A 25,500-nucleotide genomic window follows, 5' to 3' on the forward strand; every position below is an offset into this window, starting at 1 on the left:
TGAACAAATTCAAATTAATATAACCAACCCCAGTGACCCTAAATGGGTCTATGGAAGGAACTGGGTGTTAGATATTATATGGAAGGAACAGATCCGGGAGGGATGTTTTCCATTCAGAGGTTTTCAGCAGAGGAGTCAGTGGCCTTAGGCCCCAATCAGTTAGTAAATCCTCAACCAACCCAAAAACCGACCCCTAGTACGGCGGGCCCCATTATTGCCTCTAAACCCAATGCAATAAGTCCTACCATTTCCTCTGGACTCAGAGGGGTTACTAATGCCCCCAAACCCTGATCCTCAATTTTCTGTTTAACACCCGCTGTTAGAGTTGCTTGCCCAATCTTTCCAGGTCCTAAATGCTACCAACCCAAATTTAACAATGGCTTGTTGGCTCTGCTATGATATAGTTCTTCCCTATTATGAAGTTTATGCGGTCACTGCCATGTTTTCTAACACTACCTCCTCTGTTAACTGTAGATGGAAAAGCCGTAATCAGGGTTTAACTTTGGGACAGGTTACGGGGGAGGGACTCTGCTTGGGACAGGTCCCCCACAGCAAAAAAATCTCTGTAACTCTACTCTTAAGGTGTATCCAGCAAACCAGTATATCATACCTCACAATGACACCTGGTGGGTTTGTTCTACCGGCCTTACCCCTTGTGCCCATCTTCACGTCCTAAACCAGACTGATTATTTCATACTTGCTAGATTGGTCCCCAAAATTATATATTATGCAAATAGTGAATTCTTACATAGGGTCCAGGACAAACAGCAAATGTTTGGAAACCACAGATATAAAAGGGAGCCTATAACTGCCCTAACTCTAAATTTACTGATAGGAGCCAGCCTGGGTGGGGGGGGGGGGCTGGGCACTGGGGTATGGGCCCTAGTAACCCGAAATCAGCATTACTCCAAATTAAGGGCAGCTATAGATATTGACATAGAACACATAGAAAACTCCATTACTCATTTAGAACGATCCCTCTCATCTCTGGCTGAAGTTGTGTTACAGATGCGGCAGGGATTCGACCTAGTGTTCTTGCAACAACGTGGTTTGTGCACTGCACTGGGGTAAGAATGCTACTTTTACGCCTGTCACTCAGGCCTTATAAAGGATAACATGGCTAAAGGCAGGGAAGGGCTGGCAAAACGGAAAAAAGAATGGGAAGCCTCTCTTGGTTTAATTTATCTCCAAGGGCCCCTTGTTCTCCTAATTCTAACCTTAACCTTTGGCCCTTACATTATCAACAGACTTGTGCAGTTCATGAAACAGAGTTTGGGTACCATTTAGTTAATGGTCCAACGGTCCCAATATAAGTCTTTAAATACTACTGAAACTTACGAAATGTCAGTCCACAACCCATGATTGGGTCTTTAAATATGCAAAAAATCAAGGAGGGAATGAAGGACTGGAGTAACTATGTTTCGAAAAAGTGCCTCCATTCCCAGAGGCAGGCCCAACTTCCCATAAAAGCAGCCTCACTCTGGGAAATCGGAAAGTTACAATGGAACAGCTTGCTAGCTGGGTCTGACCCAATCAGGAACTACCACGTTCGATCAGGAAGTATCAGAGGTGACCACTGTCACCCCACAACCCTTGATGACGTAACTGGGCTTCAAAAGAGGCTCCCAAGCATGGTTTCCTCACCCAGCCGGCTTCAGGGTTCACTACAGTTTGCAATAGGTCTCCTCTCAGATCTAAAACAACTGCCTAGTGCAACAAATATTGGGGAGTGAAGCTTTTACTGCCCCACCTAAGGTATATGCCCCTAGGGGGCACTATTGTGATTAAGTTTCCACTAAACCTTAAAGGAGGCATTTGCCCTGCACTACTCAAGTACTTTTTTTTTTTTTTCCCCAGCACCACAAATATGTTTGCGCAGATGTGTCTAGGGTATCCAAGCCATAGGAGTCCTTAAACCCAAACACTGAGTCCACCTTCTAGGGTGGTACCGGCTTTCAAGTATCTTCAAATATCAGAAGCTACAATCATGTCAGGAAGCAGATACCAGCCAGATTGTAAACTTGCCATCCTCATGGCTACTATTCATCCTAGAGCAGAGAGGTTGCAGGGACCATCAAGCCCACACTAGACTGAGTCAGCTGGCTACTGCTCCTAAAACAGCAGGCGCCAGCCTACTGTGCTGCACCAGAAGAGCTGACCCTACCTGGATAGCGCAGGAAGTACTAACTGGAGGAAGTGGCAAAAGTAGCATCTAGATAACAGGAAATGGCTCTTCACTCCCCCTCTTTCTATTCAGCAAAGGTAAGGAGTTAAGAAGCAACACATGGGGCTAAACAGTATGGAGAACAGAGCTGGGTCAGCCACATGTTTTCCAGGAATTGTTGCTCACTGCAAAGTGTTGACGGGTCCCACAGTAAACATTTGTTCTAGAAATACATTGCCACCAGACAAGGAGCACTTGACCACAATGTTTCCATCCTAGGGCTGGTTCCACAAATTACCAAACATCCCCACTGCTTATCTTTAGCCTTAGTATTTCCAGCCTTCAGTCAGACTACAGTTGCCAAGATAAAGAGGAAAAAATGGACAGATTTGCATTTCAGATCTCATCCAAGTTTCAAAAAAAAAAAAAAAAAAAAGAGAAGAAAAATCAAACTGACCAAGTAGTTTCTCCTAGCCACAAAAACATTGTGATTGAAGGGGAAATGGAGTTTACTCAACCACTGCTGTTTGTGGTGTTACACTGTTCCAAGTATTTCAAACTCCTTGCTGACTCACCAATATGATGTGGGCAATGAATATATTAATTCCCAGTGCAAGGTTTTGCCTCTCACATAGATAGAAATACTAAGCAGAGGCTAATATTGCTTGCAAGAAGAAACAGAATGTAGTTAATATTGAGGCAATAAACATACATTCATTAAAATGTGAGTTGCAGAGAAATACCCCTAGTGAGTGGGCCAAAGAGTTGCCTATAAATTAGAGAGAGAGAAAAAAAATAAAAATAGTACCATTACAGGAGAGCTGGAACATTTCATCTGAAGGCAGGAGGAGTTTATCCAAGAGCAGCCCATGGTGGAAGGAGAGCTTTTGCCCTCCTTCCATGTCTTCTTAAAAATAAGTGAATGATACTCCAATTGTATTTACAAATGATGTGGGGTCTCAGATGCATTATGAGAATAAGGGCATATTGACTTAACAGTTAAAGAGATAGGGTTAGTATAAAACAAGAGCTTGCCTCCTGGAAGACTAGATCTGGATCCAGAGAGACCAAAAACTTTTGCAGATTCATACCCCTTTTATTTTCACCGCAGCTCTGGGTATACACAGCAAAACATATCTGCTTGTATAACAGAGTTATGTCAGTTCTGAGACTGCCAGTTACTATGGCACTTGTTGCCATAGAAGCAGAGGTGGGGATAGCAGTGTGGGGATCTGATAATCTGCACTTTATCAACACTTCTCTCCTTCAGGTTTCATCAACTCATAATCTTCATGTACATTATCTTCTAGGAAGGTCTCTGTGCATGGAACAAGCATGGAGTGTGGACCATTGCATCCAAAGGTCACAACAGTGATACAACTATAGCAATAAGCTACGAGTGAGCACACAGTAAGGAATACAACAATCAAACTTGAGCACCATCCATTTGTTAGGGATACCCACAGATCTTGGAGGGAGTTCCCAGTCAGCTGCTTGACATACAGCATTTCTCGTGTATTAGCAGAAATGGCTTGGGTTGGGCATCTGGGTTATATACCTGGCATTCAATATTTAGTATGGAATGTATGCCACCTTGGGCTACTGTAAAGATGTTTAAGGCAATGCAATTTTGTCAAAAAACCTTTCTAATTTGGTACAGTTTCTCATTTAAGAGGCCCGATTCCTTGTTACATTAAAGGCTCAGTCTGTTCCTATGGCCAACACAGTAACCTCAGCCTTCACGACTATGATACCAGCATGTGGGGAGAACAGGACAGGAGAACAATACCATAATGCTGTATATTTCACCTAGTGCTGACACTGAAATGTTTCCCAGTTGGAAGGCTACTGGGGAAGTGTCAGTGTCTACCACCAAGGTAGATAGGACTAACCCCAAGTACAGCCTCCTGCCCAGGTCCAGACATAAGGCAAATAAGGCCATCAGTAAGATCCACGAGCCCACAAGTCATTCAAATTTATGGTATGGGCATTTGCTACAGTTTGGAAATTCGGTTTCCCTATGGTTTCTTTGGTCATGTATGATCATACTCAAAATTGCTGGTGTCCATTCCATTTGGGATCCATTCCCTGCTTGCTTTATGCATTTTGGCATTGTGTGAGGGTAGCTCTATTTCCTCTGAAAAAGTCTAATCCAAACCATCCCAAACAGAATACCATACCATTGATCGTGTTTTATGATAGTGGTCTAGGTTAAAGTCTCCATGTGTCCAGCTGTGGTTCCATAACAGGTCATAAAAATTCCAACTCTTCAGCTGAATCCAGTTTTGGTCAGTGTTCAAGGTTATCTTTTAATGCAGCTCTACTGAAGAGCTGATAGGTAATTTGGTACACACCCAACAATCTGATTGATTGGTTACCATTGCAGACTTGTGTGTTCAGTCCACTGTGGTCCTCACAGCCACCAGGATAAGGTGAGAAGAAACAGAGCGGTCTGGAGTGTGGAATAGTATTTTAAGCCACTGCCTGTAGTGCAGGTATCCCATATGGATGCCAGTTGGAGGTCGGGCTGCTCCATTCCCTGTCCAGTTCCCTGCCGATGGCCTGGGAAAGCAATGGAAGGTGGCCAAAATACTTGGACTTTTGTACCCATATTGGAACCTGGAGGAAGCTCCTGCCATTTGTAGAGTGAACAAGTGATGGAAGACCTCTCCCTCTCTCCCTCTCTTTCTCTGTAGCTACCTCTTCAATGAATAACTAAATCTTCCAATAAAAAGGAGAAAAGTTAATGATATCAACAATAGCAAATCCCAACTTTGGTTAAGATACAAGTAAAGGATTTATCTTGAGTAGCACAACAACAGGGAAAGCAGGTCGCTCAAGCCTCTGATACCAGAATCAGTAGGGCATTACATTTATTGGATTCTCCTCTATACATAGAGATCCTGGAGAGGCTAGCATTGGCTATAAGCTAAAACAAAGGTGCCCTTAAACAAAGTAGTGGCCCTTGTCATATATGAGTAATGCATCCTAACCACAGGAGCATAGCAGGATCTTACGCATGTGTCACCTCCAGGTCATGTTTTGTATTGGTACCCATGGTTACAGTAAAGCAATTTGGCATTACTTTCTGCATTTTCCATGTCCATTGCTGAGTCTTATGCTTACCCAGTTCAAGGGTCAAGGGGATAGGCAACAACACATTGTATTGTCATAGAAAACCTGGTATCAAAATATCAGTCGTTTGCACCTGTAGTGGAGTGAGAACTGCTAAATGATACAGCAAAACCTCCCTAGGAGCTAGTGCTTCTGTCCAGGACCATTCACCCAATAATTATAACATGGTTCATAGCCCCTTGATCCATCTCAGCAAAGAGTTTGGGTTAGTTTCCTTTCTGTGATCTTGCTTTAGTAGACCATTATACTGTTCAATCATTCTGGCTCCTTGGGGATGGTGTGTCACGTGTAGTTTCCAGCCAAAACACAGAATCCTGGGGTAATGCTGTACTCCAGAACCTTTTAATAACCTGTGCTTACTCATACATGGTAGACAGCCTCTCTAAGATATGCGAGACCACTTGCTGTTCAGGCTACTTAAAGGAAATGGGGAAAATACATGTAGTAGCATCAGTGCAAGTAGCACTATAATTGCAATAACCAAATTGGAGCAAAGGCTCAATGAAGTCTATTTTCTACCTTTAGAGTGGGCACTTGCCCCACGTCATGGTTCTGGTGTAGGTCACTGACAGTTAAGAGGGATGCTCCAAGGAATAAACAGAACGGTTTTTGCAGGGATCTAGAATCTTCTGAGATACAGGCAGACTCTGGTCCTCCACTTTGGCCCACGTTATCCTTTCCATATATGTAGCCACTGCCTGTGTAACCATTAAGCATCATCATCATTCTGGGGCCCTTTCAAACCAGCATATCTTACCAAGGGTGTCAGTCTCATCATTGCCTGGATGGTTAAGAGTCCTGTTACTCATCATATGATACATGGTGATTTTCTTCTCGTGTCCCATCTCTCAAAATCTTGCCACACAGCTAGGCTTCATATTGGCCAGTGAATAGCTATTCAGTTCTCTGCATGTCATGTCATTATTCAGAGAGGACCCAACTGACATTCCAGATCTCCATGCAAATAACAAGAGGGGAGTGCTCATGGAGAATGACCAGCCATACTGTACATAAATTGGCCCATCGACTGCTTTTGTGATAATCTGATTTCCACCAAATCATCTGGTTAGAAATCTGGAATGCCACCTCAGTGTACTGCATGGTATGTCCTTTGCTGGAACTGTCCATATACAATGTCTCCACTGAAATATTAAGAGTCCCATCCAGGAATGGACTAGGTATTGGTACCTGCCTCAGGCAGTGTACTGTTGCTTATATAAGTCGCAGGTCCCCAAACCACTAGCAATTCATACCTTAATGGGCTCCTGCTTTCAACTTCCTGTTGCTACAAGTAGGTTTTACACTTTGTCAATATGGACATTTGTGCTATTGAACTACATAGTTTCACTACCTAGTCTCATATCCAGCCAACAATAGGGTGCAAGATAAACATAGTCATTGTGTAGTGTCATTATGCTTTCGGCAGCCAGCAAGCCAGAGTACACTGCAGTAAATTGGTTTTCACTTAAGGAATGTCAAGTGTCTGCTTCCTTCCATAACTGAGACAAAAACCTGATAGACGATCTTGGCCTTTTATGCTTCATTCAAAAGACCCAACCAAACCCTTCTAGCATGACAAACATGTCAAGTTTACACTAGTGAGTTTGCTGAAACACAATGAAGCCTGGGCAGTTTGTACATTCTGCTTAGATGCGGTGAAGGTTGCTTGTTCTTGCTCACCCCCTTTCCAACTGATGCCCTTGTTTACCAATAGTACAAGTGCCTCAGAATTTGTACCAGATGTGAAATAAACACTCTCCAATATCCCAACAATCCTACAAACTTCTGTAACTTGTGTACAGTCATTAGTCACCAGGGTAGGAAAGGCCTGAATGTTATCTATCACTGCCTCAGGGATGACCTTGTTCTCACTGAATCAAACAACTTCCAAGAATTTTACAGACAGCCACATGATTTTAGATGTCTCAGAAAAGTGGCAATAGCTGCTTCCACATCTGCAATAGAGCCACAGGTTATCATCACATCATCTATTTAATGAATCATTTGCATGAATGAATGGACACAGGCATATGCCACAATGCCACAACTGCTGTTACCAAACCACCACATAATGTAGGGCTATGTAGTTAGCCTTGTGGAAGAATGCTGACAGTTCACTGTCATCTTTTGCCAGTGCAGACAAACTAGTTTTGACTCTCAGGAGATATAGAAAAAAAAAGTAAAGAATTAACCAGATATAAAACAAAATACTAAGTTCCAAGTTCATGGCTGAGAGAGTTCAGGATGTCCCTCACTGATGGAACCACCGCTTACATAGGAGGAACAACTTTATTAAGCTCCAAGTATCCTACACCATTCACCATGTCCTATCTCTTTTTCCACAAGACAAACTGGTGAGTTAAATGGGCTTTGCAAGAGCCTGATAACAATCACCTTTTCTAGTTCCCAAATGGATGCAATAACATCTTTGTGACCCTCTTGCACTATGTACTGCTTAGTATTTGTCACCCAAATGGGATTGGGTAGATGCAATGGTGGGTACGTGGCATGCCCCCTTAGTACATTTTCAGGTAGAACCCACTGATGGAATGTTTTATGCATAGACTCTGATGTAGGACATCAATGCCAAGTACGGATTTAGAAATGCGATTACATACAGAGTATATTCCTGGGGTGGTAGATCCCTATTAGCAAAGGCAGCTTTACTGCTTTTACTTTGATAGGGAGACCTCCATAGCCATCTATGGCTACTTCAGGCATAGCTTCTCAGATTTGTCATGCAGCAGTGTCCAGTGACTCCTGTAAGTACCAGTGACAGTACTCTCTGAACATTATAGAGGAAGCAGCATTTATCAAGTTCCACATGAGGCCTCTGGTCTTCACCCATCCCTGTTAGGCAGGCACTTGGCCTCCACCCTAATCAAATTTAAATGTCCAATTGGCACCAGTGGCCATTTCAGATGGCTCAGGTTCCCTCAGAAAATCTTGTAGCCACACTCTTAGATCTCTGCTGTCTGCTCAGGTGCTTTGGATAAGCCAATCTTCTTAGGTGGCTAGCACCATTGTTCCAGTTTTAATTGTCATGATTTCAGCAATACCATATTAGTCTGTCCATCTAACTTTTTGCTTTCTCTCTCTGCTACCAGGAGATTGAGTTATAACAGGTCTTTAGTGACCTTGACTGGTTCTCTCTCTTTTTCTGAGTCATTGCTCACAACCCTTTCCATGTGCATACTATCTCTGCATCTTTCAAAACAGCAACGCATTGATAATTACCTTGATAATCTGTCCCGCATATGGGGAGGTATTCCCACCAAGGAGCTGAGTAAAGCAGAGAGAGCAGCCTGCAACACAAGGTCCCATATGCCTATGGTGAGAACTTCCTCATCTGGCCTGTGAGTCTTAACATTATCCATGGCATTCCTCATTCCCATTCCCACACTTACTCTAACTCAGAATATGTCTGCTATCTACTGATGGCCCCAGGTAAATTTCTGACTTTAGACTGCAACAAGCTGGAACCAGCCATAAGCCAATCTAAAAGAATGATCTCCTACCATGTGATGGATAGACTAGAGGCTTGGCTACATGTCTGGGCATACAATCAGACACGAGTTTGTACATTTTCAGCTCTGAGAACAAAATTTCATCTACCCCTACAACCCATAGTCAAAGCAGCTAAGCTGCAAGGTATTTCAGAGGGTTTGTGTCTAATTCTAGCAATTGAATCCACCAGCTCTGCCTTAGTACAAAGAAGGAACATTGAATAATTCCACTACATAAGGAGGGACCTGCAACTGTCCCAGAGAGCCTTTGATTGCTGGGCCTTTAATTTCTGAGTGAGCACTGGAAAGGCTTTGGACAGCATGGAAAGCTCAATATTGTCTTCCTCACTGGAAGATGCATCCATTATAATCAGCAGATCATCTCCAGAGTTGGATGCTACACTGAGGGTGGCATCCCCTCCTTCCAGGGCAAGATTGATAGCTCCCATCATCCTTTGATCTTCTCTTGACTCTTTTGAGATCAGCTGCAGGCAGCTTTTTCAAATCTCTGCCTGCAATCTTTCATCATAGCAGTCAGAAGGATCCAGTCTGTGACTCCAGATGTCATCCATGCATTCTTCTTAGCTAATGGGTAAGGTATACAAACCAGTCCACATTAGGAGAGGTGCCCAGGCCATGGCCAATCAGATACAAACATTTGTGATTGGTCACCTTTTTGTGTTGGGCAGAAAACTCTATTTTGGCCTAAGTCAATTCCTGCTGACTATGCTGACAGGAGCTCACCAAAAGAACAGGCAAAAGAACAACTTTAAAGTAAGCCTTTTGCTGTTCCACACCTCATTTGTTCTCATGGTGGTGGGTGAGTATACACAGTAAAACATGTGTGTTTGTCCACATTGGTGGATAGCCACGGAGGAATTCCACATCTAACCACAGTCTCTCAGCTTCTTGTATGAGCCTACAGACAATAGTGCCACGTAGGCAAGCAGTTGCGTAACTGAGCTATGTCAGTTCCTAGACTGCTGGTTACCGTGACACTGGTTGCCATAGAAGCATAGAAGTGTGGGTTAGAGGCATGTGAACATTAAAGCCTCAATTTCCCAACAGTTTCATATCAGGAGTGCAAGAGTTCTAGAGTTCCAACTGGTCTAAACTTTAAATAACTACTGAGTTCCATTATATCACTTGGGTCTCTGCCACCCACACTGGAGACCAGAGGGAGTTCCAGGCTCCTAGCTTTGGCTGGCCCAGCCCTGACTGTGATCATTTGCAGGAAATGTACCAATATAAGGAAGATCTCTTTCGCCCTGTGTCTCCTTCTCTGTCACTCTGTCTTTCAAAGCTATACAAAGTCTATGCAATTTTCAATCTAAAAAGAATCCACTGTTTTTACTGTCATAAAGCATACCACTATAAAGAAAAAGAAAGTTGAAGAGATCAGATATGCTGCACGTGAGAGTGCAAGGTAGTACAGTCACTTTAGAAGACTGTTTGGTAGTTTCTTATAAAAATAAATAATCTCATACTATCCAGAAATCTTGGTCTTTGCTACTTACTCAAATGAGTTGAAAACATATGCCCACATAAACGCTTGAATGTGGACTTTTTTAGCAGCCTTATTCATAATTACAAGTACTTGGAAGCAATTGAGATATCCTATTGTAGATGAGTGGATGAATTGTGGTAAATTTGGGCTATAGTGAATTTTTAATACTACAGAGAAATGAGCTATCAAGTCATGAAAAGACATGCAGAAGCTGGCCTTGTGGCCCAGCTGGTTAAACCAATATTATGATGCCAGCATACCAGATAGGAGAAGCCAGTTCAAATTCCTACTATTCTTCTACTCCAGGTTCCTACTAATGAAGCTTGGAAGGTAGCAGAGGCTAGCCCAAGTGCTAGGGCCCCTACCACCTAAGTGGGATACCAGGATGCAATTCCTTCGTGCTGGCCCAGCCCTGGTTGTTGCAGGCATTTGGGGATTCAAACAGTGGATGGAAGATCTCTCTGTATCCCTCTTTCACAAACTCCCTGTTATTCTGCCTGCAAAATAGATAAATATGTCTTTAAAAGAAAGAAATATAACATGTAGGAACTTAAACAGAGATTGCTAAATGAAAGAAGTGGATTTCCAAAGGCTACAAATGCTTGGTTCCAACTGTGTGGTATTTAGGGAAAGGCAAATCTATGGAGAGGGTAGAATAATCACGATTGCAAAAGGTTAACAGAGAAGTGATGATGATGTGGTGATAATGGGGGAAATAATGCATGTTGGGTAACAAAGGGATAAAGGAAATGCTGTAATTTTAGTTAAGCTTGTTATGAAATCAAAATTCATGTTCTTTTTTGTTAAAAACCTCAATAGATTCATAAAAATTATAAATAGTGTATACTATGTTCTGTTTTGATACAGGTATACACAGGGTAATATCCAATCAGGATAAATATATCTCTACCCTCAAATATTCAATATCTATTTATGGTGAAAACTTTTAAAATCCTATCTTCCAGTTATTTTTTTTTTACAGAGAAATATAAGGTACATTACTGTTCTCTAATCACTTTACTGTGATTACACTTATTACTCCTATCTAGCTATAATTCAGTACCCATTAATCAGCTTTTCTCCATCCTCACTGACCTTCAACATTTGATAATTACCAGTATACATTTGACTTACATGAGATCAACTGTTTTAGACACCACAAATGAATGAGATCACTTGATGCTTGCCTGTCTTTATTTGCCTGGTTTATTTCATTTAACATAATGGCCTCCATTTTCATTCATGTTCTTGCAAATGAAAAAATTTGTCCTTTTTTATGACTGAGTTGTAGTCCATTATGTATAGCTACAACTTTTTTTGTCTATTCATTATTGATTGGACAATTAGATTTTTTTCATTTTATGGTCAGAATGGATGCAATCTTAATACTACAATTCTGTGGCTGGAATGAGCTTAAATATCTTATTTCCTTACTGTAATGTTGAAAAAGTGAAATGATTGGGGGATAGTAACTCTTAAATATATATACATGCCAGCTCTGATAACTTCCTGGTCCATTTCATTTTTCTTCCACCTAAAATATATTATAAAACATTCAATCTTAGCTTCACTTTACTTATTTATATTATAATCTTGCCTCCTGGTCCCCAAGATATTAGTCAGTTTTGAAGATGTCAGACTTTGGTTGTATTAATTTAATTGTAGCTACAGAACAGTTAAGAAAATAGAAGGATAAAGAAAACTTATAGCCTATGTACTGATAATGGTGACAATAAATATAAGTACAGCAGAAAAAATACTTTTGTGATAAAAATGCAAAACTAGATTGAATTAACAGGTTAAAGAGCCAAGTCATGTCTATCTATGATACTACTGGGCTATAGTATTCCATTTGGCAAATGATATTTCTATAGGTTTGATCATGGGAGTTGGGATAATTTCATTTTTTATAAGATGATGGAATGTTCTAAGGAGAATAAACCCAAACTTTGAAACACAAGTAGAAATGATGAGTCCTTCTTGTAAAAGATGACAACTCATTAGGAGAATTGGAAGGAGAAGCCAAATGTAGAGTGCTAGGGAGATTTTATTACTTTTAATTCTAAGTGACATCCAAGTAGTGTTAAGGGGAAATATCCCCTAATACTTGGTCTCTTTTCCTCAAATGCTCATCATCTGTTACTATCCTGGTTGATCATAGAATACAACAAATGGCTAAACGTCTAAAAGTGTGATAAGAGTTAAGGGTCTGCATTACAGTGCAAAAGAGAATCATGGCTTTGAACTCTAAGTGATTTTGTTTTACAGTATATCCTTAAAATAAATTCACTGATTTTTAAAATGACTTTGCTTTGGAGAAACTGTTAGTTTACCTTGGAGACTCCATTACTTATATCCACTTTGGAAATGTTCTGAATTTCAAACACATGTCTAGTTATTCACATTTGTAGAAAATATTTTGAAATAAAATTCATATTTGAGTTGGGAACTGCCTATAATATTGTTTCACTGGTAAATAGAAGGGCTTCAATAAAAATATGATGGGAAAATAAATGTACAGATGCAGGAATACATCAGTTGGTTAGAATTCATTTTTAATGTTCGCAGACTTTGATTCCAGACTATAAAATTCACATTCAAACATAGCTGGAGAAGTTTCAGCTAATTGGTTGTCCTCTATGAAATTGATGGCAGTACAAAATTAAACAATTTGCTTTTGTTTTTGGACAAGTAAATGTACATTTTGAACAAATATTTATAATGAAGTTAATTTTAAAGGCAAAGAAACAGCCTTTTCTAAAAGTTTGTCATGAGATTATTCTCTCATGTTTTAATTAAATACTTTCCTTAGCAAGCAAAATGGAAAAAAAAATATTTCTTAACCAAGTTGAATATGTAAGGTAAAATAACAAATTTGGGATTTTTTTTTTTTTTAAGAAAAGCTCAGAATTGTGTTGTTGAAATCAAGGGAATAAATCCAAAGATTTGCAATTAAATGTCTCACTACAAAGATAGTTATTTACAAAAATAGTGCCACTGAAGGAGTATCTATAATGTATAAAAATGATCAAAAATAGTTCTAGAATGCTGATTAATGAATGGTGGCATGAATCCTAGAAGTATCACAGCATGTCACAGGGTACTTCAACTTCAGGCACAATATATTTCTTACCCGAAATCAACCGGTACCAATTAGGAGTCAATAATGAGCACCCTGGCTAGCAGCATCAGCATGTCCTTATCTGTTTGAAAAGCTATTGAGTGTACAAATAAACAGAAATTATTGTAAATATTTTTCATTCAAAAAATTAAACAGCAGAAAACAGCTTTGGAAGAATTGGTATCTTACTATAAAAGTATTTCCACATGAGGAAGAAAATTCAAAATTTTATTTTCTTAAATTTGTAAGAATAATGGAAATCAAAGTGCTCATCTATACAAAATTCCATAAAAATTGAGTCAAAAGAAAAGTCACTTTATATAAAAAAATGTAATAAACTTAAGGACATATTTTCCAAAAGTACTATGTGGGGAAACTGACTATACTTCTTGAAGATTACTTGTTTTCCTAAAATGATGTTGCGAGAACATATTCCCAATGCAATGCCAATGAGTAAGAAGGGTTTGGAAAGATTACTTCTTTTTATGTGAACTAAATTAGGTGTAGCAATTAGTACATAGCATATGTTGTTGGTGATGTGTCAGTCCAGCCATATTACAAGGAATTGGGTTATATCAGAGTAAGACCAGTCATTGGCAGGTCATCACAAAGTTTAGGAAAGGCTACAACTTTAGCACACAAAAAGAAACCGCAGTCTGTAGTGGAATTTTCTGCTATTTGTTAGAAACCCAAGAACTGCTTCTTATATGTCTGAATCATATCCACTACTTAGATTTGATGAGAGAGTACTTCCATGTATACCCAGCTTTATGGTTTGGTGGACAAGATAATAATTACTCCATGAAGGACTAGTAATTTCTTTTTCTTTTTCTTTTCTTTTTTTTTTTTTTTTTTTTGGACAGGTAGAATTAGACAGTGAGAGAGAGAGAGAGAGAGAGAGAGAGAAAGGTCTTCCATCTGCTGATTCACTCCCCATATGGCTGCTACAGCTGGCATGCTGTGCTGATCTGAAGCCAGGAGCCAGGTGCTTCCTCCTGGTCTCCCATGCGGGTGCAGGGCCCAAGGACCTGGGCCATCCTCCACTGCACTCCCGGGCCATAGCAGAGAGCTGGACTGGAAGAGGAGCAACCGGGACAGAATCTGGCGCCCCAACCGGGTCTAGAACCCGGTGTGCTAGCGCTGCAGGCGGAGGATTAGCCAAGTGAGCCACAGCCTTCAACAGAGATAAACACTGCGCAATAATCAAGGCAAATAATTAGCATATTCATAATCTCAAATACTTATTATTTTGAATGAGGACATTTAAAAGCTTCTTTCAACCATCTTAAAATATATATTATTCCAGCTTCAGTCACTCTGCTGTACAACTGAACCCATCCTAACTAATGCATGAGCCAGCATACATCCTTTCCCTGCCCATCCCACCTCAGGTTATTGCTATTCTATCCTACACTTCTATGTGTTCAACATTTTTAGATTCCACATATATGACAACAGGTGCTCAAAATATCAATATGTCAAAATATCTATCTTTCATCTGTCATCAGGAAACTTTCTTCAAAAAAAATTTATCCTGAAGGTTTGTGCTATGATTCATCTATAGGGGACTTTCCCAACTTGCCCTAAACATCTTCATCTCCCAGCACAATGGACTCTTCTGGATACATGTGCATTTGTCAGAGCCCTGCAGTGCAGACTTATTTCAGAATCTTGTTCTAATTTTGATCAGAAGTAACAAATTTTGGGGATATTTAGTAAATAGACTACATTAGTCAACCCAAATGAATATATTGCCTCTAAATACCAAGGAGACACACTGGTCATCATGCCTCTTATTTTGTTGTAGGAGGGTCAGATGCAGCAATTTATCATTCTTCAGAGAAGAATTATCTTGACATGACCTATGCAACTTGACTTTATAAATTTCACTGAAGTAGAAGGCTTCAGTGATTTGTTTTCATATTTATTTCCCACCGTTTGCCATGCAAATATCTTTGAAATGTGTATAGACTAGTTTCAATTTCTTACCAGATCCCATCAGTATAGTGGTAACAATGTAATAGACTAGTCTATGTCTTGTGAAAGGGAAAGATGACCAAAGTTCCTGTGATGTGCATTGGAGCTGGAGAGTAGGACATAGAATGTGTATGGCTGGCTATGCTGGCTTAAAGAAAACAGATTTTAGTTTATTGCTAACAAATATTCAGAGAAAGTATTTTGCATATCAATCAGTGTGTACTAAGCATCAAGCAATTTGTTCAATTTTATCAAGGGAGGTAACAAAATCTGAAGGGCAACTTCCACTGGTATCAACATCTGATTAAATTTGTTGTCATAAAATAATTCTTCAGGATCTATTTTTAACATAGACCAATATCTTTATTAACAAATCTCATAACACTAGATAGAAAATCATGGTAAATTCTGCTAGTTGCTGAGAATTTTCAAAGTGGGGAAATAAATACAGAATGTAGAAAGAGATCCACTGGATCCACTTTGAGCTAGAACTGAAATAAAACTTTCTTAACTGGGATTGATCATTGGCAAAAATGTGCCCACATCCTGCATCATTGTATCTAGGTTTCAGTTCTGGCTGTTCTTCTCATCCTGCTATTGCACACTGTGGAAGATAGAAGTAATGGTTTTGTACTTGATTCCCTGAAACACTTATGAGAGATCCCAAATGGATTCTGAGTTCCTGGTTTCACTATGGTCCAGCATTGGCTATAGCAGGTATTTGGGGACTGAACCATCAAAAGACACATCACCCTGTCTCTCTGTTTCTGTACTTCCTGCTGTTTGCATAAAAAATAAAAAGGTAAAAAATACTGTATTGACTGATTGACCTCAGAAGCTCTTCTGTAACATGGGTACTGAAATTCTAGGTGTCCAAGGATTAGGGTCATATTTTAGAGTCCATGTAGAGTAATTTACAAAAAGTCCTATTACTTACCTTTTTCAATATAAACATACAGGTAAAATACCTAAGTCCCCATGATTAAGGCTGGGAAAATAACAGTATAACACTTTACTAATGTACCTGGATCATTTCTAAAGTGGTTCAGGTTTGCTCTACACACCAGAGGTTCTAATCTGTAAACTGAATCAGATTACAGAAATCAGTTAATGGGTTGTGGGTTTCTGTTCAGGTTATCCAAGTTAGATTTCTTTCATTACATGTGTAACAGTTTTGCTAATATAGATCAAGTAAAATTTTATTGGATTATATTTATTGGATAGAATTTTGAACCTGAAAATGTTGTCTTTAAACTCTACCCCTTAGTAACTATGAATATGCTCTTATTGGGAAGTGAGGTCTTTGATGATGCAATCGCTTAATAATATGGTAACACTAGGTTATGTTGAGCCTTTGTATGACAATGTTCTATCAGTATGAGAAGAAAAATTTGACACAGAACAGAAACTCACAGAGAGCCTTCTCTGTTACGATGGAAGGAGAGATAATATTAACATGTCTAAGCATTCAGGTAGAGGATGGCTATGGCTACAATGTCTTGAATTCAGTTTTCTAACATTTGGAATATGAAAGAATGTATTTCTACTATTTTAGCTTTATGCATTTATGGTCATTTTCATGGCATCCCTATGAACTCAATACTCATATATTGCCCATATATTTTTCTTTTAAGAACAAAATAATGTACTATTCGATGACATAGTGATGTGCAATTCAAGCCATTCATATTGCTGATTTGACTCCACTCTCTACTAATGCCATCCCACCTACAGTGCCTCTGACAATTATGTTGCTTGATGGCACTTGCCACCTTTGAGTCTCATTATGGGCATTGCTTTTAGAGATCCTAGTTCAATAGCATTTGTCCACTTTAAATTCTGACCTATAGGGGCTGGTGCCGTGGCTCACTTGATTAATCCTCCGTCTGTGGCATTGACATCCCTTATGGACATTGGGTTCTAGTCCCGGTTGCTCCTCTTACAGTCTAACTATCTGCTGTGGCCTGGGAGAGCAGTGGAGGATGGACCAAGTGCTTGGGCCCCTGCACCCACATGGGAGACTGGGGAGAAGTACCTGGCTCCTGGCTTCGGGTCAACACAGCGCTGGCCCTAGCGGCCATTTGGGGAGTGAACCAATGGAAGGAAGACCTTTCTCTCTGTCTATCTCTCTCTTTGTCTATAACTCTACCTGTCAAATAAAAAATTAATAATAAAAATTCTGATGTATAAAGATTGTGACTAAGGAGCTCTTCAAAGATACTGGGTCTACCCTAAAAGTTTATTTGTTATATTCTTAGTGAAAGATGTGCCACCGTCGGTAGTTAGTATGTGTAGAGTTGTTATGTATTTAATCCACACTAACATTACAATTTCCCTACATAATTTTAAAGATTATTTATTTATTTGAGATGCAGAGAGAGAGAGAGAGAGAGAGAGAGAGAGAGTTTTATTGATTGATTTACCCACTCCTCAAATGGTTGCAATGATCAGGACTGGGACAGGCCAAAGCCACAATACTGGAATGCCATCCGGGCCAACTATATGGGTGGCAGAATCCCAACTGCTTGGGCCATCCTCTGCTGCCTTACCCAGATGAATAGCAGGGAGCTGCTTATAAGTGAATAACTGGGAATAGAACTGGCACTCTGTTATGGGATAACAGTAACATTACAGGTGGAGATTTAACACTGCACAACAATATGGACACCTCTCTATGTCCTTGAGCACCTTCCTCTATAGTATACTAAAGTTCTTAAGGTATTATAATTTTGTTTTGTGCAGATCACCTTGGAATCCACATATATGGCACAAATCAAATGCTGTTAGAAAATGTTCTAATTCCTCAAGCTATCACATCAAATTGAGAATCACTGCATAGTTGACTTATATGAATAAATTGCCCCAATGTAGCTGTATACTTCTATTACAATCACTGCACATTGGCAAGCCATTCTCACCCTATTTCCATATTTCTGTCTGTTTGATTTGAAAACATCATGTCACTGTTGACTGTGAAGTGCACTGAATTATGGGTCATGATTCCTACCTCACCTTTGGAACCTGTAGAAATCCAGTCTATTAATAATTTAGGTAATAAGAAATGGTGAGGGTAGAGTTTGAAAAAAATCAGCAGTAATCTGCAATTGAGAGTTAACATCCTCAACAAGAAATGAAATCTTTTACTGGAAAAAAAAAAAAAAAAACTTGACACAATGTAGGAGTTTGATGTTCATGTCTCAATGAGATCTGTTCTTATTGTATTCCTTCACAATCAGTTGCCCTAATTTAATTATAGACAATCTGAAGGAGTAGGAGAATAATTTACTCTGTAATTTCACTTTCAAGGTAAGACTGTGCTTGTTTTCCAGAAACCTTGGTCCTATGGCTACAGGAGAAAAGCTTTCTATGTGGACAAAGGTACAAGTTGTTGGATCATCACTGTGAACTTTGACTTGAGCTTTTCCTTTTGTTTCTCCACTGTCTTTAGCTCACTTACTAGCAAACAACTATTCACACTATACTCCTCAGCTTACAATAATGTTATATATTAGCAAGGATATTAACATCCTGAAATTTTTATGTATATTTGGCTTGTGGTATCAGTGACAATACTTTCCATGTCACTTCTGCAGCATTGTAGCATGGATAATCAATATCTTGTTTCCACTGTAAATAGAGTGTCCAGTTTATTTAAATATAATCTGGTTAGAAACACAATTCCAGAAGACACAGCTAAATCCTGAAAATCCCATTTCTTTAGAGCAAATTATAGTTCAAAATTTGCATCAGTCTGTTCAACCAGGGGAGTGGAACTAGTAGAAAGTGATTTGATAGAAATTAGTTTACATGATTGGAGGAGGTATGGGACAGAGGTGGTGGTGGTGGTGGAGGGTAATTGTTTGCACGATTGTGAAAGCAATATCCAGACAAGTATCAGAGCATTATGCAGGACATTAGGAAAGGAAGTCAGGAGGAAAAAGGAACTACACACAAGCACTTATACCAAAGTCTTAAAAGTTACTTTCTGGACAATATAGATCAAGAATTCTAAGACTGTTTTATACCTACACTGACATTAAAGAGGTAATTGGCTGTTAGAAAATGGGCCTGCATTTCTCTTTGTTGGAGTTAGTAATTAAAAATAAGTAAATGTTGGCTGGTGCCGCGTCTCACTAGGCTAATTCTCTGCCTGCGGTGCCAGCACCCCAGGTTCTAGTCCCGTTCGGGGTGCTGGATTCTGTCCCAGCTGCTCCTCTTCTAGTCAAGCTCTCTGCTGTGGCCTGGGAGTCAAGTGGAGGATGGCCCAGGTCCTTGGGCCCTGCCCCCACATGGGAGACCAGGAGGAAGCACTGGATTCTGGCGTCGGGTTGGCGCAGCGCACCAGCCACAATGCGCTGGCCATAGCGGCCACTTGGGGGGTGAACCAACGGAAAAGGAAGACCTTTCTCTCTGTCTCTCTCTCTCACTGTCTAACTCTGCCTGTCAAAAAAAAGCAAGCTAAAGCATAGGCTATATGATAATATCCATACAGCATGTATTAGAGCTAGATGTGTCAGTATAAACTTATTAAGCTCAATATATATACATAGAGTTACATAGAGAAATTTTTGTAGAAATGCAAGTATAGTAAGGTTATAACAATTGTTATCTCCTTCCATTGTCTTGGGAGAGCGTTTAGAAGCAACAACATCTGAGAAGCAAAGAACCTTCTCAGAACAAGAAAATGGTGTTTATTCATGTTATTTCTTTTCTTTTATTTTTATTTACTTTTTAAAATTTATATAAGATGAACAAATTTCATATATTTCTTATATACACATTTAGGAACCTAGTGATATTTCCCACCCTACCATCCCTCCAAACCATGTTCCAAACCTACCTCCTCCTTCCTTTGTTATTCTTTCTTTTAATTTTTACAATGACATACTTACAGTTTATATTATAATCATCGGGTTAACCTTCCATGAAGTAGAGGATTCAACAAATAATAATAAGAAAAAACACTGTTTATCAACAGTAGAGATAATTGCTATAACAATAATCAGCTATAAAATGACAATTTCACTCATATACATTAGTTATCAAAGATCAGGGAAAACATGGAATTTGTACTTTTGTGACTGGCTTATTTAACTAAGTATAATGATTTCCACTTGCCTTCTTTTTGTTGTGAAAGACAAGATTTGATTCTATTTTTATGGTTGTGTAGTATTTAATGGTGTAAATATAGCATGGTTCCTTTATCCAGTCATTTGTTGATGGACATCTGGGTTGATTCTGTGTGTTAGCTATTGTGAATTGAGCTGCAGTAAATGTGAGGCTCTGATTACTCTTTCATATGCTGATTTCATTTCCTTTGGGTAAATTCCCAGAAGTGTGATGGCTGAGTCACATGGTAGGTATATTTTCAGCTTTCTGAGCAATCTCCACACCATCTTCCACAATGGCTATACTAGTTAGCATTCTCACCAACAGTGGATATGGTACCTTTTCCCTCACATCCTGTCCAGCATTTATTGTTTTTTAATTTACATATGAGAGCCATTCTAATTGGAGTTTGGTGAAATCTCATGGTGGTTTTTATTTGCATTTCCCTGTTAGCTAGTGATCCTGAGCATTTTTTCATGTGTCTGTTGACTATTTGAATTTCCACTTTTGAAAAATGCCTGTTCTTGTCCTTTGCTCATTTCCTACCTTGATTGTTTTGCTGTTGTTGAGTTTCTTAAACTCTATATAGATTATAGATACCAATCTTTTATCAGTTTCATAGTTTGCAAATATTTTCTCCATGCTATCAACTGCCTCTCTACTTTGTTGAGTGTTTCCTTTGTAGTACAGAAGCTTCTTAGCTAGATGTACTCCTATTTGTCTCTTTTTGCTTTTATTACCTGTGTTTCTCGTTTTTTTTCCCAAGAAGTCTTTAGCTCTGACAGTGTCTTGTAGAGTTCCCCCAGTGCCCCCTTCAAGTAATTTGATGCTATCAGGTCATAGGTTCAATTCCTTAATGCATTTTGGGTTGATTTTTGTATATGGCATAAGGTGGAGGTCTTGTTTCACACTTCTGCATGCAAATATCCAGTTTTTCCAACACCATTTATTGAAGACAATATCCTTTCTCCGGGGATTGATTTTAGTATTATTGTCAAAGATAACTTGGTTGTAGATGTATGGAATGACTTCTGCAGTTTAGCTTTAGCTTTTTTAGCATAATTTTTTTCTAGATCTGATCTGAGACTGTTATTGGTATTTTGATTGGGACTGCATTGAATCTATAAAATAACTACTTTTGGTAGCTTGGACATTTTGGTAATGTTAATTCTTTCAATCCGTGAATATGATAGATTTTCCATTTTGTGTGTCTTCTTCTATTTATTTCTTTAATATTTTGTAATTCTTATAGAGATCTTTCACTTTTTGGTTAAAGTAAAATTTATTCTAAGGTATTTAAATTTTTGTAGCTATTGTGAATTGGACTTATATTAAATCAATGTTAAGCCATGTCATTTTCTGTGTGTAAAAAGACAATTGATTTTTGTGTGTTAATTTTATATCCTGGAACTTTAGCAACTTCCCTTAGGAATTCCAATAGTCTCTTAGTGGAGTCTTTTGGTTTCCCTATATACAGAACCATGTCTTCTGCAAATAGGGATGATTTTGCTGCATCGTTTCCATTTTGTATTCCTTTGATTTCATTTTCTTGCCCAATGGCTCAGGCTAAAATTGGGCATCTATGTTTGATTTGGGATCTTAGTGGAAATGCTTCCAATTTTCCCTAATTAATATGATGCTGGCTGTGGCTTTGTCATGTATTACCTTGATTGTGTTGAGGAATGTTCCTTTTGTATTTAATGTACATAAGGTTTTTTTTTAATCGTAAAAGAATGTTGTATTTCATCCCATGTTTTATACTCATCTGTTGAGATATTCATATAGTTTCTATTCTTCAATTGGCTTTGTATCTATTAAATGATTCCTGCATATCAGTGATAGATTCCCCTTGGTCCACGTGAATGATCACTCTGATGTGTTGCTGCATTTGATTAGCTAGTACTTTATTGAGGGTTTTTGGACCTGTGTTCATTAATGATATGTGTCTATCACTAACTTTCTCTGTTGTACTTTTTTTAAAGTTTGGAAATAAGATGATGCTGGCTTCTTAGTAGGAGTTTAGCAGAATTCGCTTACTTTCAATTATTTTTAATAGTTTGAGAAAAATTGGTATTAGTTCTTCTTTATAAGTCTGGTAGAATTCAGCAATGAAGTCTTCTGGTTTTGGGCTTTTCTTTGGTAGGTGGGACTTTATTTTTATCCAGTCTCCATCTCAGTTATTGGTCTGTTTAGATTGTCTATGTCTTCATGACTCAATTTTGGTAGATAGTATTTGTCCAGGAATCTATGCATTTCTTTTTGATTTTCCAATTTGTGAGCATATAGCTTTTTGTGGTAATTTCTGATGATTCTTTTTATTTCTGTGTTATGCATTGTTCCATCTCGTTTTTCATCTCTAATTATATTGATTTGGGTCTCCTCCCTCTTTTTGTTTAGTGAGGCCAATGATGTATCAATTTTTTTTAATAAAAACTGTTCTTTGCTTTCTTAGTTTCAAATTTGTTTATTTCTTCCATAATTTTAATTATTTTTTTCTCTTACTAATTTTGGGTTTGGTTTGCTATTGTTTTTATAGGTCTTATTAAGATGTATTGATAGCTCATTATTTGATGCCCTTCCAATTTCTATATGTAGGCACCAGTTACCATAAACTTCCCTGTTAACACTGCTTTTGCTGGGTTCCATACGTTTTGACATTTTGTATTGTCATCTTTATTTGTTTCCAGGAATTTTTTGATTTCCCTTTGGTGTATTCTACCTCCCACTGTTCATTTAGAAGCATGCTCTTCAGTCTCCATATGATTGAATATTTTCTAGACAGTCTCAAGTTCCAAATTTCCAGCTTTATTCCTTTATGTTCAAAAAAGATTAATTGTATGATTTCATTTTTTTAAATTTTCTGAGACTTCCTTTATGTTCTAGTATGTGGTCTATCCTAGAGAAAGTCCGAGACACTGGTGAAAAGTATGTGTTTTCTTGAAATGTGGGATAACAAGTTCTGTAGATATCAATTAGATCCATTTTGTTCATAGTGGCAGTTAGCTCTGTTGTTTCTTTGTTGATTTGCTGTCTAATTGTTCTTTCCATTGAATGAAGTGGGATGTTGAAGTACCCCTTTACTGTTGTTACTGTCTCGCTTTAGATTCATTAAAATTTCTTTTAAATAGCTAGTAAACACCCTGTAATTAGGCGCACATATATTTATAATAATTATATCTTTCTGTTGAGTTGATCCATTAATCATTACATAGTGCCCTACTTTGCCTGTTTTAACTGATTTTGTCTTAAAGTCTATTTTGTCTGATATTAGAATGTCTACACTTGCCCTTTTCTGCTTTCAATAGGACGGAATATCATTTTTCATCATTTCTGCATCATAGTCTGCAGCTATCTTTGTTGGTGAGATGTTTTTCATGTAGGCAGAAAATAGATGTGTCTTGGTTTTTAATTCATTCAGATAGTCTGTATCTTATAATTAGAGATTTTAGTCTATTTAATTCAAGGTTACTATTAACAGGTAATGACTTGCTCTGACATTTTTCTATAAATATTCCTATTGTATGATTTGGATTTTCTTTCTACTTTTACTGGGAGATTTTCTGCCTTCACATTCTTTCACAATGATGACTACTTTTCTGTGCTTTTGTGCATAGCACATCATTCAACACCTTTAGAAAGGCTGGACATGTGGTGACAAATTCTTTCAATTTTGGTTCTTTATGGAAGATATTTTTATCACCCTCATTCATAAATGAGAACTTTGTAGGGTACAGTACTCTGGTTGACAGTTTTATTCTTTTAAGATTTGGACAATGTTTCCCCATTACCTCTTAGCCTATAGTGTCTCCAGTGAGGTATTAGACATCAGTCTAATTGGAGATCCTCTGAAAATAATTTGGAATTTCTCTTGTGTACATCTTAGAATCTTTTTTTATGTTTTACTGTTGACAGTTTGGCTACAATGTGTTGTGATGAAGATCATTTTTGGTTACATCTATTAGGAATTCTATATGCTTTCTGTATTTGGATGTCCTGTTCTTTCTGCAAATTATGATAGTTTTCTGTTATTATTTCACTGAATAGTTCTTGTAATCTTTTCTCTTTGTCCACTATTTCAGATATTCCTAAAATACATATTTTTATTTGATAGCAACCTATAAATTTAAAACACTTGATTTTTTTTGTAATTCCTTTTTGTTCATTTTTTGGTCTGAGATATCTCCAAAGATTTGTCTTCTACCTCGATATTCTTTCACCTCCCTCCCCAATTCTGTTGTTAAGGCTTTCCATTGAATTATTTGACATATTGAAATATTCACTTCAATATTTCTAATATTGATTTCTCTCCAAAATCCTTATCTTATGGGAAAATATTTCATCCATGTCATGTATGAAATTCTTTAACTCATGAATTTGCTTCTCCATTGCTTCTGAGTAAACCTATGATCAATCCTTTGAGTTCCTTTTCAGGTATTCAAATCTCCTCATCTTCACATTTTAATTTTGAAGTTCTGTTGTGTTCCTTTGGGGGAATCATGTTGTCTTCCCTGTTCTTGGTCTTATATCTATGTATTTATTTTTCAGAATTTTGGAAATACTTGTTGGTTTCCTGCATGCATGGGGTTTGTCTTTGAACTAACCCTCTGTGGCATAGTGGGAACTCTACTCCTTCAGTAGCATGTGTTGTGTGGGGCAAAGGGTTTCTGGTCAGAGCTTAAAGTGGAATGAGAATCCAGGGGGACACTCAATATGGGTAGGGCATATATACCCTATTGTCAGCAGAGGGTAGGATATGATCATACCTGTTGGTGTAATCACATCCTCATCTCCCTTCCAAGGTAATCAATGATGGATTTAGGCCATAGTGGGAGCAGTCTTCACCCATGCTGCCACATGAACAAAGAAAAGGATCTTTGCAGTCCTCAGTGTGAGTACAGAACCCTCTGCAGTACCTACCCCTGTTTGTCAAGGATCTCTGAGCCTCTGGTTCTAGATACAGTGATTACCCTGAGACCAAGCT

The 25,500-nt window shown here is 38.5% G+C and overlaps 1 pseudogene; it reads left to right on the forward strand.

Annotated features, from left to right (window-relative positions):
* The first annotated feature begins 7,543 nt into the window (after positions 1–7,543).
* Positions 7,544–25,500, forward strand: part of LOC149124534 (long-chain fatty acid transport protein 3 pseudogene) — a 165,943-nt pseudogene continuing 147,986 nt past the window's right edge.

This window comes from Oryctolagus cuniculus, chromosome 9 (genome assembly GCF_051225735.1).
Source record: "Oryctolagus cuniculus isolate XC-2025 breed Fujian yellow rabbit chromosome 9, ASM5122573v1, whole genome shotgun sequence".
Lineage (NCBI taxonomy): Eukaryota > Metazoa > Chordata > Mammalia > Lagomorpha > Leporidae > Oryctolagus > Oryctolagus cuniculus.